Below are 17,005 nucleotides of genomic sequence, written 5' to 3'. Positions count from 1 at the left end.
CATAGACAAAGCAATGAAGGTTAAATAAAGCACTTACTATTCATTTTAACTGTCTCAGTCGATTAATCTAATTCCCCGTCAAACTTACTTCAAAAGGGGTCTTATTAAACTTAAATATATGTTTCATAAAAATACTTTCATTTCAAATGAAAGGCTTAAAATCATATCACTGTACAAACACGGACATTTTGATCATATTCTGCGTATGACTATTTAGCACATCATTTTTTTTGTTTTGGTTTCGTTTTGTTACTTTTGGATTGTAATAAGGCATTAAGGGAGATGGCAAGTCAGAATAAAGTAACGCTGTAGCACGCGAATGCAGCAGAATTTTTTGGCGCGGAGCAAAATCAACCATCAAAACATGTATAGAAAGGGAAAGAGAATGGTGGAGGGACATGCCAGGATGAGGACAGACCAAAAATTGCGTAGAAGTTCACCGGCAAATTTACAGCACACCTGTTTAGGTAAAAAATAACGGCCGTAAGAATGGTAAATTTACAGCATACCTGCTGGGCTTTAAAAGAAAGGCCATAAGAATGGAAAGTTCACTGCGGACTTAATGGGAGTGGAAGAGAACGCCATAAGCAACGAGCAACTATCAAAGCTATAGGAGTTTAATCACAGAGACAAACCTAGCCATGAAGTCACAAAAGATCCTTTCGATTGCAGAGACCGATACGCCAATTGCTAACCTCATAGACAATGTAATAAACATAAAATAAAGCCCTTACTTTATTGTTTTTATTTATTTTTTATTTTTTCTAATGTAGTAAATTTTGTCTTCATATGTTTTATACTATATTACTATATTGAGTGAAATATGTGTGCTGTCGCCAAATGTTATATATATTTTTATGCACCTCTTGATAATGTTAATATACTCTGTGTAGGATTATAAAACAATAAAGAATTTCTATTCCATTTCTATTCTATTCTAATTCATACTACGAAGATATACTACATCATGTTCTTTTTGCAAAGAATCTTTCACAGGCTACGGCAATACTATTTACAAATCTTCTGGATTCTTCCTGAGTCCCGAAACGTCAGCAAGTTCGATTCATCAACAACCGACGCAGGAGGAATCCAGAAGATTTGTAAATAGCTGCTTCTTTATGTGCCATGTTCGTCAGGGACACTGGAGATCAGCACATCAATTCAAATTTTATTGATTACACTTCTGAATAATTTTATCACTGGGTAAGTTGTGGAACCACGAATGTCCTCGTCTTCATCTGCTGTCTATTTTTTCCTGGACTATGCCACAATAAATGGAGTTTGTTATGTTTCATCACTTGAGGTATTCAATCTTCCTTTTCGTAATAGTGAATGTTATTTCTTTGGCTTTTCCTATCTGGGGCACTACTTCCACGTTGGTAATGTGTTGATTACACAGGCCACGAAAAATATTATTCGAAGTGAGATGCAAATATTTTGCCATATTGCCAAATGTCTCGTCAGTCCCAATAATATGAGGCTTCAGTTAGAAATAAGTTTTTAGTATAATTTAATTCTTAGGAAGGGGCGTCCTTCTTGGAATTCGATTTTTAAACTTGACGCATTTTTTTACAGTGTTTTAAAAAACATACCTATTTTTTGTTCTTTGTTTTCGTATACGTTTTCGTTTGGACTGAAATGAAAACGAAAAAAAAAAACAGAACCAGACCAGAATTGAAAAATAAAACTAAAACAAAAAAAATCTGAGATTCAAAAAGTCCACCATTTTTAGCTGACCAAGATTCCAACCTATCATAAAATTCTTAACGAACTTTGGCCTGTATTTCAGCAGTCACATTGCTAATAATACTACGAAGTTTCTCTAAATTATTTGCACGATCGTGTGTGTGCCTGTAAATAGTGCTAGGTAATGTAACCCAAAAAAAAAATCATTTGGTGCTAGATCTGGGGATCTAGATGGCCATTTGATTATTCCTCTTCCACTTATTATGCTATTAGGAAATGCTGCATTCAGAAAATCCTGAACTCTACTAGCATTGTGTATGGGGCAACCAACTTACTGGCTGATATTAAGAGCTTGAACAGCTAGAATTATTTGATCACGCAAAAGATCTAAATATTTGTCTATATTTAAATTCCCATCAATAAAAAGAAAACCAATGGTATAGTTTCTTAAAATACCAGCCCATACGTTGACCTTTCCGGATACTGTGTCATTAAATGAAGATTCGTCGGTGAATAAAATATTCGATAAAAAATATTCACTTTGGTTAGCTCGTCAAATCATTTCTTTACAGAATACCATGTGTTTCTCATGATCTGCTGGTAAAATCTTCTGCATGATCTGTAATTTATAACACTTGTACCCATTTTTCTTGAGAATATTCTGCACTGTTCTTGGTTCTACCTCAAGTTTCCGGGATATTTGAATATTGCACGGAAAGTTTACATTTACTAAAGCACAAACTTCCAACGGTCGACGTTCCCTTAGGTCATTTAAGGGACCCTCGGGAACAGATTGCTGGTCAGAAGACTGTAAGCATTTTCTACAATTAAGTAAACAACCATGCTCTTCGAAGTTATTAATTATTCGTAAAATTGTGGTATGGGCAGGAATTTTCAAACAAAAATGCAAATCTTCTGCTGTTGATAACCGAATAATATTTTTCGTTTGATTATTTACCATGCCATTTATTTATTTTAATCAATTGGTTGAAATCAGTACGCATGCGCGAGTCCAAAGGGGGAAACCTTATCGGTTATAGTGACTGAACAAGCCTAATACAATTTTGCTTCATCTTAAAATCGGCTTTTGCGCGTTAGACTCATGAGAAATTTTCCTTTGACCTTGCTCGGAGCAAACAAAAAACTCCGCGTTCAAGTTCCAAAGAAAACGCGTCATCGTAAAAAGTACGAAAAACAGCGAAAATCTAATCCGATTTTCGACATCCCTCTCTGCGGAGCCGAATCGCTCAAATGGGCGCACCGCAGATTTGAAATAAAAATTGCAAATAAGGATCGCCGAATCGAAAATATTTAATGCGATAAAAAGGTTTAATGCGACGCGAAAAGGGAAAAAACTCGTTGCCCGTTGTTAGCGCCGAGAAGTCTCTGAATATTTAAATGAGAGGCAAACCCACTAATTTGTTTTGCTTGAAACTTGAACTTCTGCTTGACATTATTGTCTTGGAGACCTGCCAGCTTAACGGAATTAAACAATGGACCGAGATTTTTGATTCTCTGCGTTCCCCGTTCGGACGACGGGTCGACGTTTTAATAGTGTTTTCGTTGATGTTTATGAAATCCGTAATTTATTGAAATTGCCCATCGGGACGCTAATTGTTATCGCCGCAACGTTTTATTGGACGTTTATTACGTCCGACTACAAGTCGCTCCTCTTCCCTCGGCCATTATCTTTATTGCGAAACTTATAATGTGTTTCAAACAAAGCGAAGAACGTATTATTACGGCAATCTCGCGCGATCCAAAAATTGAAGCGATTACTCGCGATTATAGAACAATGCATTTGTTATTTATATTAGGTTTGTTTCCACATCAAAACAAGGATTTGCTTCTTGCGATTTTCGAACCGTTGCTGCGCGTATGTCAAGTTTAAGAGAAATCTGAAATTTGTTTCTGACCGATGCAAAAACGGTAGACTCGAGGGGCAATCATGAACATTTTTTTTATTTCTTTAATACGTTTATTTATGTATAGAAATAACGCATACCAAATATCAGAACTCAAAACCCAAAATTTCAGTTGCAATAAATAATTCAAGTTGTGACACCGTTTAAACGACAGTAAATCCGCGGGAATGATCGTGACGTCATACCGCTGCCTTTCGATCGATATGGCGATTGATGTTTTTCCTCTTGTCTCTCCAATGTATTCTTAGGCGCATATGCATGGAATGCTGTAAACTTCCGGTATTGAGAGATATTTGTGTGATGTATTATATGCGTATTAGACTTTCTAATGATCAAAAAGATTTATCTCCATCTAAAATCACTAGAAAACAACATGCTTTGTCAGTCATGGCTAAAGCTTTATTTAGTCCGAAATGTAGTTTGACTTTCGTTAAGAGTTACTTATTGAGGTACAAATCTCTTTTCTGTTCACGTTTAATCTATGAAAATGGATTCTGCAGAGCATCCTCGCCAAGACCAGTTTCCTCAAATGTTGTTGATCAAAACAAACTGAAATAAACAAATTCAGATTTATCTCCCATTTTTCGTTCTGATCTTTGCAGCCTTGTTGTACGAATTTTTCATAACATTGTACAATTCTATAGATCACCGCCGTTATAGGTTTAAAGGAAATGGCATTCCTTGATTCTGTTGCAAAATAATATTTTATTTTAGACTAAATAAGATTTCGACATGAAGAAATTTTAACCTCGAATTTTACCTTGCCCCACCAACATTCTGTAGCTCAGAGACACATTACTCCTGACTTCCTCTTCTGTCACTCATCCTGTGCTGGCCGATGATGTTGGTCTACCCATTTAGAACTTAATTGAAACAAAACAGCACACTTACTTTATTTTTAGCTATCGCCATATCTCTTAGAAACTCTTAAAGTTAATGATGACCTTTGAATGTTCTTTAGGTTATACTTTTCTTCCAGCTTCAAAATAAATTATTCAAAACAGCAAAATAAAGTATGGGGCAATTATATACGCTCGGATGTACATAAACTCAAATATTTCAAAGTTTCATTGAAGATTCAGGTTAAATTTACATTTCACTGAATTACATAATACCTTAGCGATTTTTGATTTTTCGTGGCGCTCGATTCGCAGCCATTGGTGCGCTGCATTATCGATAACCTTTAACACGGGACGCACCATCGCTAGTCAAAGATAAACACAACCCATAAACAAAACGATATGCGCTCGCAAATTAGGAACGGGAGACGTTCCATTACACTTAGTTACGGGATTAATTATTTCCGACGGACACTTAAACAACTCCTAAAAACTAGTTTCGAACTGCGAAAAGCTTCTCCGGTTATCGCGGTGAATTCCCAGATGGCGTTGGTTTTTGCCGTTCCGATTACAAATAAACGAAAAAACGGAAATTTAACGATTAGGATTTAATAGTTTCCATCGCAACGCCGAAAGCAATTTATTGCCTATAGGTTGAGTAATAACATGCCATCCGCTGAGCATATAGAAAATAACGACTGTTCTTTTAAATTATAACTTCCTTCTTTAAGGCGGGAAGAGTTATTGGAGCCGTATCTCTCGTACCATTTGTTCCAAATGCGGTAAAGAGCTCGTTATAATTGGTATTTACTAGTATTTAATCTGATTTTGGCCTCTTTTACTATTAGCGAAGTTAATAGTTCCTATTCCATTTGCCCATATATAAACGACGGGTGGTGCAAAAATTAAATTTATAACTTAAATTAAATGGTTTGGGGTCTATCTTACCTGCAGTCTAACCCTTCTAGCTTATACCAATACAATCACACTTTGCGAAATAGTTCTGCACAGTCCTTAATGTTTTTCGCAAACATCAGCAGCAGAAGTCTGGAATAATTCGCTCTTCCGGTCCCGTGAATTACACTGATGCGCTTTCCTTTATTTGAAGATGCTTTTGTCTGTACTGAAATCAATTCGGTACCGTATCGTATTTCCTCTAAGTAAATTATAAACGTAATTTAATATCTAATCAGCACTTGTTTTTTGGCTATTTTGCGGTATTTAAATCAATCTCAAATTTTGTTTTCAGCTTTCTTTAGCTTCCATTTCAGTTTATCTAAAGTAGGAGCAATCTGGTTTTGATAAACGGAATATCCTCTATCGAGGATATTGGCGTTTTTTTAACATTCATACCTATTTTCGACAATTTGTTTAACATCTCATGACAGTAAGAAGCTTTTTCAAAAAGGGGGATATTCAACACTGCCACTGATATCAGCTGACACCAGGTCGACATCTACCTGACTAGTCCCTTAACTATAAACAAATTATTGGTTGTTGGTTACCTGAAGCCGTAATTACCCTCTGGGGAAGAAACCCTCAAAAACCAAGACGATGATGTCATATTTATTGTTATAGTTGTCTTAAAGTATATACTTTAAGACACACTACAAGGGAGAAATGTTAGTGCTTGGCGGCCATACCTAAGTTTTTAGATTCTCGCGTCATGTCTTGATTTTACCTCAAAAATCGAATGTCAAATTAAAAATCTAATTTACACATAAGAACGCTTTGAGGAAAGAAGTTAAACCTAGACAGTGAGATAGTTTGGTTCTATGCCAACTAACTTCTTCTATAAAACTTGCAGATTGTAGGGTAGTTTTTGACCGACCTGCCCCAGATTGATAGAAGCGGTTTACAAAAGGCTCAAGATTCATATGTACTGTTCAGTTATCTACTTCCGGAAATACAACCATATTTCTGAGTATTTCAGCGAGTCGGTCAGGCTGAATCTCCATCAAAGTTCAAATTGGGTGCCAAACATAGTTATATTAATACCCTTGGTAGCATTAAATTCTACAGGGCAGCTGATTTGCTTTTTTTACTTCAGGTGTTTAGGATAACGCTTTTTGCATAGGTACTCGTATGTGCGATGCAGTAGACCAATATCCCTAATATTTTGGAAACGTTTTGTCCCAATTCCTTCTACAGACATAACAACTGGTATCATTTTTATGCTGTTCAATTTTCACACTCTTTTGAGTTCGTTTAGTAGAGCTTGGATAATTTTAAAGTTGTTTGCTGATCTGTACCAAACTTGATTTGATATTTTTGTTTATAATTATAATATCTGGCCTACATATAGTTTCTTTGTTTTCTAGAAGTGAGTATTTATGGCTTGGTCCCATTTTATTCCGAAGTCTGAAGTCGTGCGATAACTTATGATGGAGGTTCGTGGCCGTGCAAATGCTCATAACCGTGAACGCATCTTTGCACCTGAGGCGCACATCCTCCACAGGTGTCTTCAAGATATGTCTTTCGTAGTTGCGCGTTTGTTCTGATTGTCACCAAAGACCAACCGTGAACGCATCTTCGCACCTGAGGCGCACATCCTCCACAGGTGTCTTCAAGATATGTCTTTCGTAGTTGCGCGTTTGTTCTGATTGTCACCAAAGACCATCGACTGCCGTTGGCCGTTTTGCGCATTATCCAAATAAATTGGGTATTTTCCATGGAGTGCTTTTCGCTTCGAGTCTCGTATTAAATCTTTAGCTTCAGTAGTGTCAGGATTTAAGTTACGCTGATGTAAATTCAGTGCAGTTACTTTGGAGTAAATACCGCCGCATATTTTTTGCTTGGGCTTCTCATAACAATGCACGATATTCCCCGACCACCCTGAATGTAGAGGCATTCCAATGTGGAATTTGGTTGCAATCATCTGAATTTTACGATCCTGCTCTTGTTTAATCTCCTGGGGTTCTTCCAAATCAGTGTTGCTCAATTTTTTGAATTAAGTTTAGTGTTTCTACCAGAGTATTGTTGCTATTATAATTATTATAAACAAAGCAGTGAAAAGGAATAATACCGAGGTTTTTATTCCCCTATGTTCCCATAGATCTAACTCAGTAATCGGCAAACAAAGCGTGAATGGTTATTGAAGCTTAACATCGGTTAAAATGCACGCAATAATTTAGTAATAATTTATAAGCCCCGAAATCGCCTCGAATCACGATCGCTATACATTTCGACATTGAAACGTTTCCCTGCAATTACGTTTCTCAAACACCAACGGTTTTTTTAATAGACGCCTGGTTATAACGCTCGCTTTACGGCCAAACATTTTTTCGAAAATTAGTTAATTAACCGCGACTTACCGCGTCACATTTTTCCAAGTAATACACTCCTCTCCGTTTTCGTTTGTCGTTAAAAGATTTTATTTAGTCACGGGACGGCACGCCGGTGTATTCCGATATGTATACTTGAACTCTAGTTCCTAAAAATACACACACTTAGGTATTCCCGCATGTACACAACCGAATACTTTTCAGATGAATTTCCCGCTGCGTCAGTAATAACCTGTGAATAAATTGGTTGTAAACACAACAAAAATACGGGATAAGTTGCCTCGGTTTAAAAAGCTTTTTCGGCACTTTTCTATATTAGCTTCCCAACATTATAGGAAATTAGAAAATACGGTCTAACATTGGATGAAAGATTAGTTACGCACACCGATATATTTTAAAGATAGTAGATTATGTCATAAGCTTGATAAACGCCATTTTAGTCACGAGTGGAGCGGAGGATTTATTAAAAGAGTGACTGAAGAAGTTTTTCGATCTCAATTGTTTTCCTGCAAATTATTTATGAGTTGCTTATATTTCCTTTGAAACACATCAACCATAACAATATTCATTTAGAAATGGTTAATGTTATAAAATATTATTACAGTTAATAATACTTACCAAAAGGTTCTACCTACATAAATTGTGTTAAAATACTTTATAAAACTTTGTAAATACAGGTAACGTAAGGGTGACTTAATGGTGTAATAACATTATGAAAGTTTACACACTATAATATACTGGCATTATCACGATAAAAATTGGTGCGCCGTAAGCGACATTGATATTTTCGCGAAAGAAGCTTTTCAGCGCATAAACTGCGATTTCCACACACTTAACTCGTTTTCCCAGAACATCTAAGCACATTTTGAGAAAATACTATGGTAAAAATGCCGCATCTAAACCTATTGACGATCTGACGATTTTAAATCTCGCGCATGCGCATTTGAATAGAGCACCTCACAAATTTTTTCATGCTTCCTAAGTTAGTGCATTATCGGCGGTGACATGAAATCTCTAGTGATCCATTCCATTCCATTCTTGGCGGTAAATTTAGATTTCAAAATTTTCTATGAAAAAACGTATTATTTCAGACAAGACGTAATTTTTGCACCTACTTACGCCGTATAAAAGTGGGCAATGGCCCAGTAAACAATTTAACAAAAAAAAAATATTGAAAGGATTTACATAATTATTTCTGTATTTCCACGAGGCAAATTGATTGAAGTATCACGAATCTCTTTAAAAAAAAACGGTCCGTACACTGATAAAAATTGCCGGATTGCCATTGCACTAGCGGTGTTGGCATTGTGCAATTTTGGTTAGTTATGGCTGATTTAGAGGAATTCAGAAATCTTTTTGAAAAGTATCGTTTAAGCCATACAATGAAAATATTGAAAGATAAGTAAGTAAATACCTTGAATAAGCAATGAAGTGTCATTTCAAATATTAGTTTTAATTGGTGTATAAAATCGGAGTAAGCGAAAAACAAAATCTTTTTTCGGCTTCTAATAATTCGTTTCATTTAAGATTCCGAATTTTCTAACCAAAACTATAAGTTAATGCCTGAATTTCATATAATTTGTATTGAATAAAAACATATATACATTTCGCCCATTTCAAATGCATCAGCGACCTTAACATAACGTCAAATTTCTTCATATCAAGGAATCCTTGTTGTCAGTGTATAGGCGGCTATGCACATTATTCACTAGAGAACAAAAATGCTGTGTGCGTAAGCAGAACCTTTCCATGGCCTAACACCATAGTAAAATATAATACATTTTTCAGATGAACTAGTTAAGTTGCCCTAATCTGAACTAGGTATTCGGCAAACAATCTGAAGAACTCTCGTTGCCCAATATTCTTTGACTTTACTCAAATAAATTCGGCATCATCAGCAAGTAAGATAAGGTCTGCGATTGTTATATAGATTTTAATAAATATCAGGACGAATAATTAACATGCTCAGCATGGAGTAGTAAAACACTCCACTTCTTATGGAAAAACGTGCGAATCAAGTTAACAACAATTATTTTATAACATTTATGCTATATTGTCATATAGAGCTTATTTAACTTTAAGTTGCTTTAAACACGAACACCTGCCTCGATCGAGAGTTCGACATTCGTGACCGCGTTCATTTCATATGAGCTTTTCAGATGAAACAACACGGCACATTAATTCATATAGGGTTGTTGATGAAACGCACTGCCCCGTGAAGCGAAATTACTGTGCGATTTGCCGAATGCATTAGTTTCGCTATCGGTTTAGCTTCCGAATGTGTCAATCTCTCTTCGGTGCTTTTAAACGTTTTCTGGCGATCGTCTCACTTTCTGATGAAACAACGCACATTGGTCTAATCCACCATGGGTTTTTTAAAACAATTTGTGTAACAAATGTAAATTTAGGGCCTTCAACAAACAACGCTCGAAAAATGCGCACATAAATCATTATTAAAAGGAGCTGAAATTGGAAATATTAGCAGCCGACATTTTCGTAATAACTAGAAAAGTATTGAAGTCGTTGCTTTCATTTTCAAAATTCATAAAATAATTCAAAGTAATCACTCTTGCAGGGTCGCTAAACACCAATAAATAATATAAGAATATTTCCAGAAAGTAGAACTAATAATCAAAACTAACCAAAACTAAGCAACCAAAAAACAATAAATATTTATTAAATCATAACTTATTTCTATAGTACTTTGAGAACGTTCAAATAATTAATTAAACAATAAGAAAAATTAATAATTAAAGAAAATAATTAAAATTAAATAAACTAGAATGTGTCTAAGGAGGGTTTGGTTACAGCCTAACCAATTTTGAGAAATAGCAATTGGTAACCAGAAGTATATTACATAAGCATACGTATTATACAATTTAAATAGGTTTATGCGTGATATGTTGTTCAATTGAAGCTTTTTAACTTAAAAAATATGAAGTACAAATGATATACAAAACTTTTTTTTCAAAAAGTGACAGTCAGTGTTAAATTAATAAATAGATTTAGAAATGGCATACATTTTCAAAACGAACATAAATATATTTTTCTTTTTTTTTTCTCGAAAATTTAGTTTCTCACTTTTTTTTTCTTTTTCATGAAGAAATTTACCTCGGAATGTAATTATTCAAATTTGACAAGAGAGAAAAAAATAGCAGAGCCAACACGGACGATACCCTTTTCCACTTTGTGAACAAACGTCTGAAGTATTTTTTTACTTTAATAGTTTTAAGTTTGATAGTTTTGCCCTAAAAAATTATGAAATTTGTCAAATTTTGGGTGAAATTTGGTGTACCGCCTTTGGATGGTGATTTACCTCAATGTTTATTTTTTAATGGTGTGAAAATTTAAAAGAGATTCAATTCGAAGTATTGGAATTACAAAATCACTTCTACATAAAAACTCAACGTTAGAAAGTTTCGAAAAGTTCTCAAAGCGTATAACGTTCGCCAAAAACGAAAGACGTGGCAAATTTGTCTACATCGCCAAAGAACGCGTGTTCATTATCGCCCGACGCCGAACCAGGTATTAATATAGATCGATGTCGGTTTTCAGATACATACAAGCCTTTATAAAGTTGGCGAACCCTCCTCGGGCCACGAAACTGTAACCTAATCCTACAATGTTCTTTCTCTTCCATATATCGATCCTTAAACCCCCTCAAAGTTCAGATTTCCTCGTCTCTCGGAACCAGTTTATATTCATTATAATACGCACTCGCTCGGCCCTAACACTCGAACGACAGCGAAAATACGTTTTGATTATATTTTATCGACGAAACGTTCATTTTTTTCGTCGAGCTATTTTTTTTGCTTTTTGGACGTCCATTTATCCTAATAATAAAATGTTTATTAATAATACTTCTAAGCGTCATATAGAGTACTAGGGTATTGGAACATTACAATCCAAATTTGGTACACAAAGTTCCGCAGATTTCACGCATTTCACAAAGATTTTACTGACTCTAAATTAACTTCGAAAAATAATTTTTACAATACATGGAAAACTTTTGTATTGCGTCGTTATTAAGAAACTATTAAATTAAAATTTAATTTACATATATAAAACACATTATCTTAAAACCTCTTTCCAAAAAAGTTTTAAGTCACTGTAAAACTCATGAATTAATTAATGAATATGTTAAATTTTAAAACATACATTTCATACTTATACTTTTATATTTAAAAATACTAATATACTAAATGTTTAATAATAAAATTGAAGGCCAGATTTCACACAAATATGTGATTCCACAGATTTCAAGCAAAAGTTCACAGATTTAACAAAGATTTCTCCCATATCAAATTTCACCGATTCTACAATGATTTCACAGATTTCTAGATAATTTTCCAGACTACACCCATTTTGAGTAAAAATGATATATAAAAAATACAACCATAAATTTTTAAAAAGGATATACGTACAAATAATATTTTCCCATGTTTAATATATTTAGCTATGAATTTCGGTAATTACTAATTTTTTGTGTCTAAAAAATTTACAAATAAAGCAAAGCATAAAAATAAGATGCAAAACGCCACACAATATACGCAATCCACAAATAACCTAAAAGATTTATTTCATTATTTGTAGAATTTTTTTACATTAATTTGTTTACTATCTAAAGATGATTTTAACTAATGAAAACTGCCAAGACTCAAAATTTTAGAAACATGTAATAATTTCACGATTTTCAAAGATTACAAAGATTTCACGGATTTCACATAGCTGATGACATATTTTTAAGATGGCAGATCAGATAATGTTAACTTGGTTATTTTATATCGAATAATGTAAATTTTTTCATATCATTTAGTTAAGACTTTTAATAATTATTAATAAATGTTGATACAATTGAAACCGGAAATATTAGTTGAGTAGATTAGTTTAAAAAAATGAATTAAAATAAAAAAAACAAATAATTCATGTTTTTTTTTTAAATCAAAACTAATTAACAAATTAAAAATAGGTGGTATTTAATATTTAAGGTTGAGCCTTGAGCAATCGCCTATATCTTCGGATGTTTAGCGCAAACTTGGGAAGTTTTACGACTTAAAAACTTGTTTTGTGATTCCAATTTCGCGATTATATAGGACTTTGAGGCACGCAAGTGTCCGATATCCTAGTCGTTGTCTACGATTCCATAAATAAATCATGGCGGATAGGCCTTTATGTCGCACGAATTTGCCAGAACAGCGGCGCGCGTCAAGCGAAGTGATTTGGTGCAAAAACCTCGCCAGTTAACGGCTCTTTAATGTAGAGGTACGATTTACCTAGTTTACATTATATCTTTGATCAAAAAACAAGCGGAACGCTGCTGGTCAGTTACTACCACGATGCAGATCCTTGGGTCCTCGATTACCTACACCGACTTGGCCGTGCCACCCGTCTCTCACTTACTGCAGTCGAGTACCTGTTTGCGTGACGTCACGCAGAAGTCGACGAACAGCTGCGGCGCGACGTTGTCAAGTGTCCGAGGTTTTCGTCAGCGATTTGTCGTTGTTCGGTAATTACTCCAATCAAATTCCGCTAACTATGAATTAAAAGTACACGGTAAGGGTGCTACCCTCCTGGTTATACTTACTGCTCTACACAAAGACCGCGGCTTAATATTAAATGACACCTTCGATGTACAACTGAAAGTTTTAAGCACATTTGAAGCGTCGCTTATTTCCAAACTGTTGACTATCGCGCGCTATCCGCGTTGGTAGCGCTGATACTGTTATCTAATCAATCTGACAATGAAACGCTCAACTTATTGGCAAACGATTACAACAATACCCATGTAGTACACGTTAACTTTACCATAACGACAAAACAATTACCGTTTTGGTTAGTTATTGTTGTTCAAATTTCAAACCCTAGTTCATTTTAGTGTCCCCACTAAGGGTTAGGTTTTCGATTAGTTTGAGAGGATCACTATTTCGCTCGCGATTTGGTTATTGCGTGTTGGTCGGTCATATCATTTCCCAAATTTTGTCATTTAGATTATAATTTAAAGAATAAGACTAACACATTAATCATGGTATCACTTTGCATTTTAATACATATTTAAATAGTTTGTTAACCGCTCAATTAGTAATAAATGGCTGGCTCATTTTATATTTGTTTACTTTAGGAAGTAGGAAAGAATTCCTACGTCAATTTCAGAATCAGTGTTTTCCAATGTATTTTGTAGTAGGATCATGTCCTTATACCATTAAAGCATTTTTTTTTAGTTAAAAGCGAGGGGCAAATTTGGTGTACCTGCTCTGTGAAATCTTTGTTATCTGTGAAATCCGTGAAACCTTATTTCTATTCTATTCTGAATTTTTGGCACTTTTCATTAGTTAAATCATCTTTAAATAATAAACAAATTATTCTACAAAAATTCTTTGTGTGACTAAATAAGTATTTGATATGCTTCATTTGCATTTTTTGGATTGTCCACTCATCTAATGTGTGTTGAATTCAACAAACTCACTTGGCATTTTTAAGATATATAAGATATCAGGCATGAGATAAGGACATAATTTTTTTTCCTATTTGGCTTTATTTTTTTTTATATCCAGAAAATTAAGAATTATCATCGAAAATACCCACTAATTGTGTTAAATCATTTTTGCTTAATATATTTTTAATTATGACGGATTACAAAAATTGTCGACAAAATCTAAAAAGTATTTTTCAAAATCGGTGAAATCTGAAAAATAATTTACAAATTTACAAATCTATGAAATCTTTTGTAGAATCCGTAACATCTGTGAAATCACAGGATTAACCCAATAAAAATAATTGTCGTAAATAAGTTTTTAAATTATTGAAACTGATAACCCTGACGCGGTCAACGTCATCCTGCTTTAGTACCTATGCAATAACCTTCAGAAAAACCATGAGAAATTTGACGCATCAAGAAGGAAGTTGTGGATCCAAAGAGAATGGTTGGGAGGGGGGGGGGGATTACTCACAAACTCCGGCAAGGTACATGTTCCAAACTTAGGCTCTAATCAGGTTTCATTTTGGTTTTTGCAATTTCCAAATTTGAATTTGAAAAATAAGTGACGGCATATTATACAAATGTGACCAAGTAACAAGGGAAGAGGGAAATCCACTTGACCCGAATGATGATGGATGGCCCCTTAGACCATAATGGTACTTACTAAGGTATATTTTATCCAGACTGGCACAACGGGAAATTCAGGTCATAATGGCAAATTCGATTCTACCGCAAGCGATTACGGAAGAATTTTCCGGGAAATTCACTTTCCTTCGCCCGCCCATTACCCACTTATCAAGATTAATATTGTGTAAAGTACCACACGAGTTAAATTTTTATGCGGCAGGTATTTCCAACCATCTGCCACCAATGTAGAACTTTGCTGAGTGTCTAAACGCAACGGGTTGAATCTCAGCACGATTCAATACGCTATACGACATCGTAAACAAGATCGGACCGAAATCAACAACGCCTACGTCATCGCCGTGATCTGACGCAATTACAAATTTATGTACGTACATGGACAAGGAAAAACCTGCACGTAGCTAAACTATAAGGTTATTTCCAATGTTTACCTTGAGCCGCGTTAAAAAATGATTCGGATGTTTGTCGACTACGATCTCTCCAATCGAATAACGTTCACGTAGCTCCGAAATATAAAGTCACCAACTTAATTTACAGACGTCGTTACGATGCAAATAAGCCAGATACTTTTTCTACGCCGCGCCGACTTCGTCACATAATTAAGCGGCAGTTTCAATTAGCAAATTACGGCAAAGACTTGACGAAACACCGTAAGAAATTTACTCGAAACGACTTTGGGAATAGAATGTAAGTGACCTTGTTTATCTCTATTGGATCTTGCACAAAGAAAATATGGTGGTTGCCTTACGCAACCCAGACAATTGAAAACGCTCGGTAGAACTAGTTCATAAAAGCCCCTCCTCCACTACCAACAAATTGCAATATGAAATTCCTTACCTGGTCTTCGAGTTTTTTTTTTCTAGCCACAAAAGCAAATCCAAAAACAGTAATCCAAAAAAAAAACACTTCCGCACCAACTACCTATGTCCGTGGTGGTCAACACTTCACTCCCCAGCGGTCCCGGTGAGCGCGAAAACAAAATGAAATCGAGAAAAAAATGCGCGGCGCGAGATTCATTCAAACCTCCGAAGGCGCTTATGAAAAAATTTAAAATACTGTGTTAATAGACGCAAAGAGAGCCTGGTCGCGCTTCTGTGCTATTCCACCACGAGCACTTGTGTAGCACTGTCTTGCGCGCTATCGTTAACTCTACCTTTTCGAGCTTCGCAGTAGGAAAGTTTGATAGCGACCGGGGTCGCTGCTTCGCCGTTTCACCATCGCCGTTGCCGAAACTGCTTTCCGCCGAGCGCCGTGTTGCGGAAAGTGGTTTCGAGCGGGTAACGCCGCGCAAGTGGACATCGACGAATGCAGATTCCGAGGTCGATTCGAAACTTTGCTTCATTTCGGCGGAATTAAGGGTATTTGAGACAGATTTTTGTTCAGACTATTATCTTTTTATGATAAATTCTTATTTTGTGTGTGTGGTTTCGGTGCATCGATGTTTTTCTTTCGGGTTTCGGACGAGATAAACGGAGCTCCGGGTGATGATGTGACGGCGCGCTTTATCGCTTTTGTTTGTTTGAGTTTCCGATGTTTGGGAAACGTCGCGTTAAATGAACACTCGACGTCGGGGAGAGGAAAAATTTCGTGAATGGTAATCGAAGATCAACGACTGTATTAAACTGAATCGAGTGACCCCAAACCAACACGAATTATTCTCAGCACTCATTGTACTGAGAAATTGTTACGGACAGAAACATGTATTTCGAATGCCTCGATAACTTCTTCGGATGTTCTCGCGTTTTCCACCGTCGTTAGTTTGAAAATAAAACGCAACCGTTCGGTTATAATTCACTCGTTAAGAGAGTATGGCTGCGATGCAGGCGATGCCGCTCCACGATGAGTTTTCGCCCACTTAGCGGTGGCATGTGATTTCATTTCTTGAAAAATAAATTGATAAGATGTTTTTTACATCTATTGGGAAACGGGTAAATTAGGCCAGTGGCAGTTTTTCTATCTGTTTGGGTGTTGTGGGTAAATCGTTTCTTAACGGGTACTTTGTGGTGGGGTTGTCCCGAATATGCAACCAAAAGAGATCTCATAAATTATTGATAAAATTGATGTTGGGTTAGGGGACATTACCTAAATACGAATGGTTGCTATGGTATGGTCTATTCATAGATATGAGAAAGTGACCAATTGCTTTTGAAT

The 17,005-nt window shown here is 35.5% G+C and overlaps 1 protein-coding gene across 1 annotated transcript in view; it reads right to left on the bottom strand.

Moving 5' to 3' along the window:
• LOC132705321 (uncharacterized) overlaps nucleotides 1-15,968 on the bottom strand; it is a 70,258-nt gene extending 54,290 nt beyond the window's left edge. The window contains exon 1 of the mRNA XM_060675841.1: nucleotides 15,692-15,968. The gene's annotated coding sequence lies outside the window, so the exon portion shown is untranslated. The remainder of the gene's footprint in view (nucleotides 1-15,691) is intronic.
• Nucleotides 15,969-17,005: the final 1,037 nt, after the last annotated feature.

The sequence above is a fragment of the Cylas formicarius genome, unplaced genomic scaffold (genome assembly GCF_029955315.1).
Source record: "Cylas formicarius isolate icCylForm1 unplaced genomic scaffold, icCylForm1.1 PGA_scaffold_7__23_contigs__length_41026272, whole genome shotgun sequence".
In the NCBI taxonomy this organism is placed as follows: Eukaryota; Metazoa; Arthropoda; class Insecta; order Coleoptera; family Brentidae; genus Cylas; species Cylas formicarius.
This window is presented reverse-complemented; position numbering and strand designations above follow the sequence as displayed.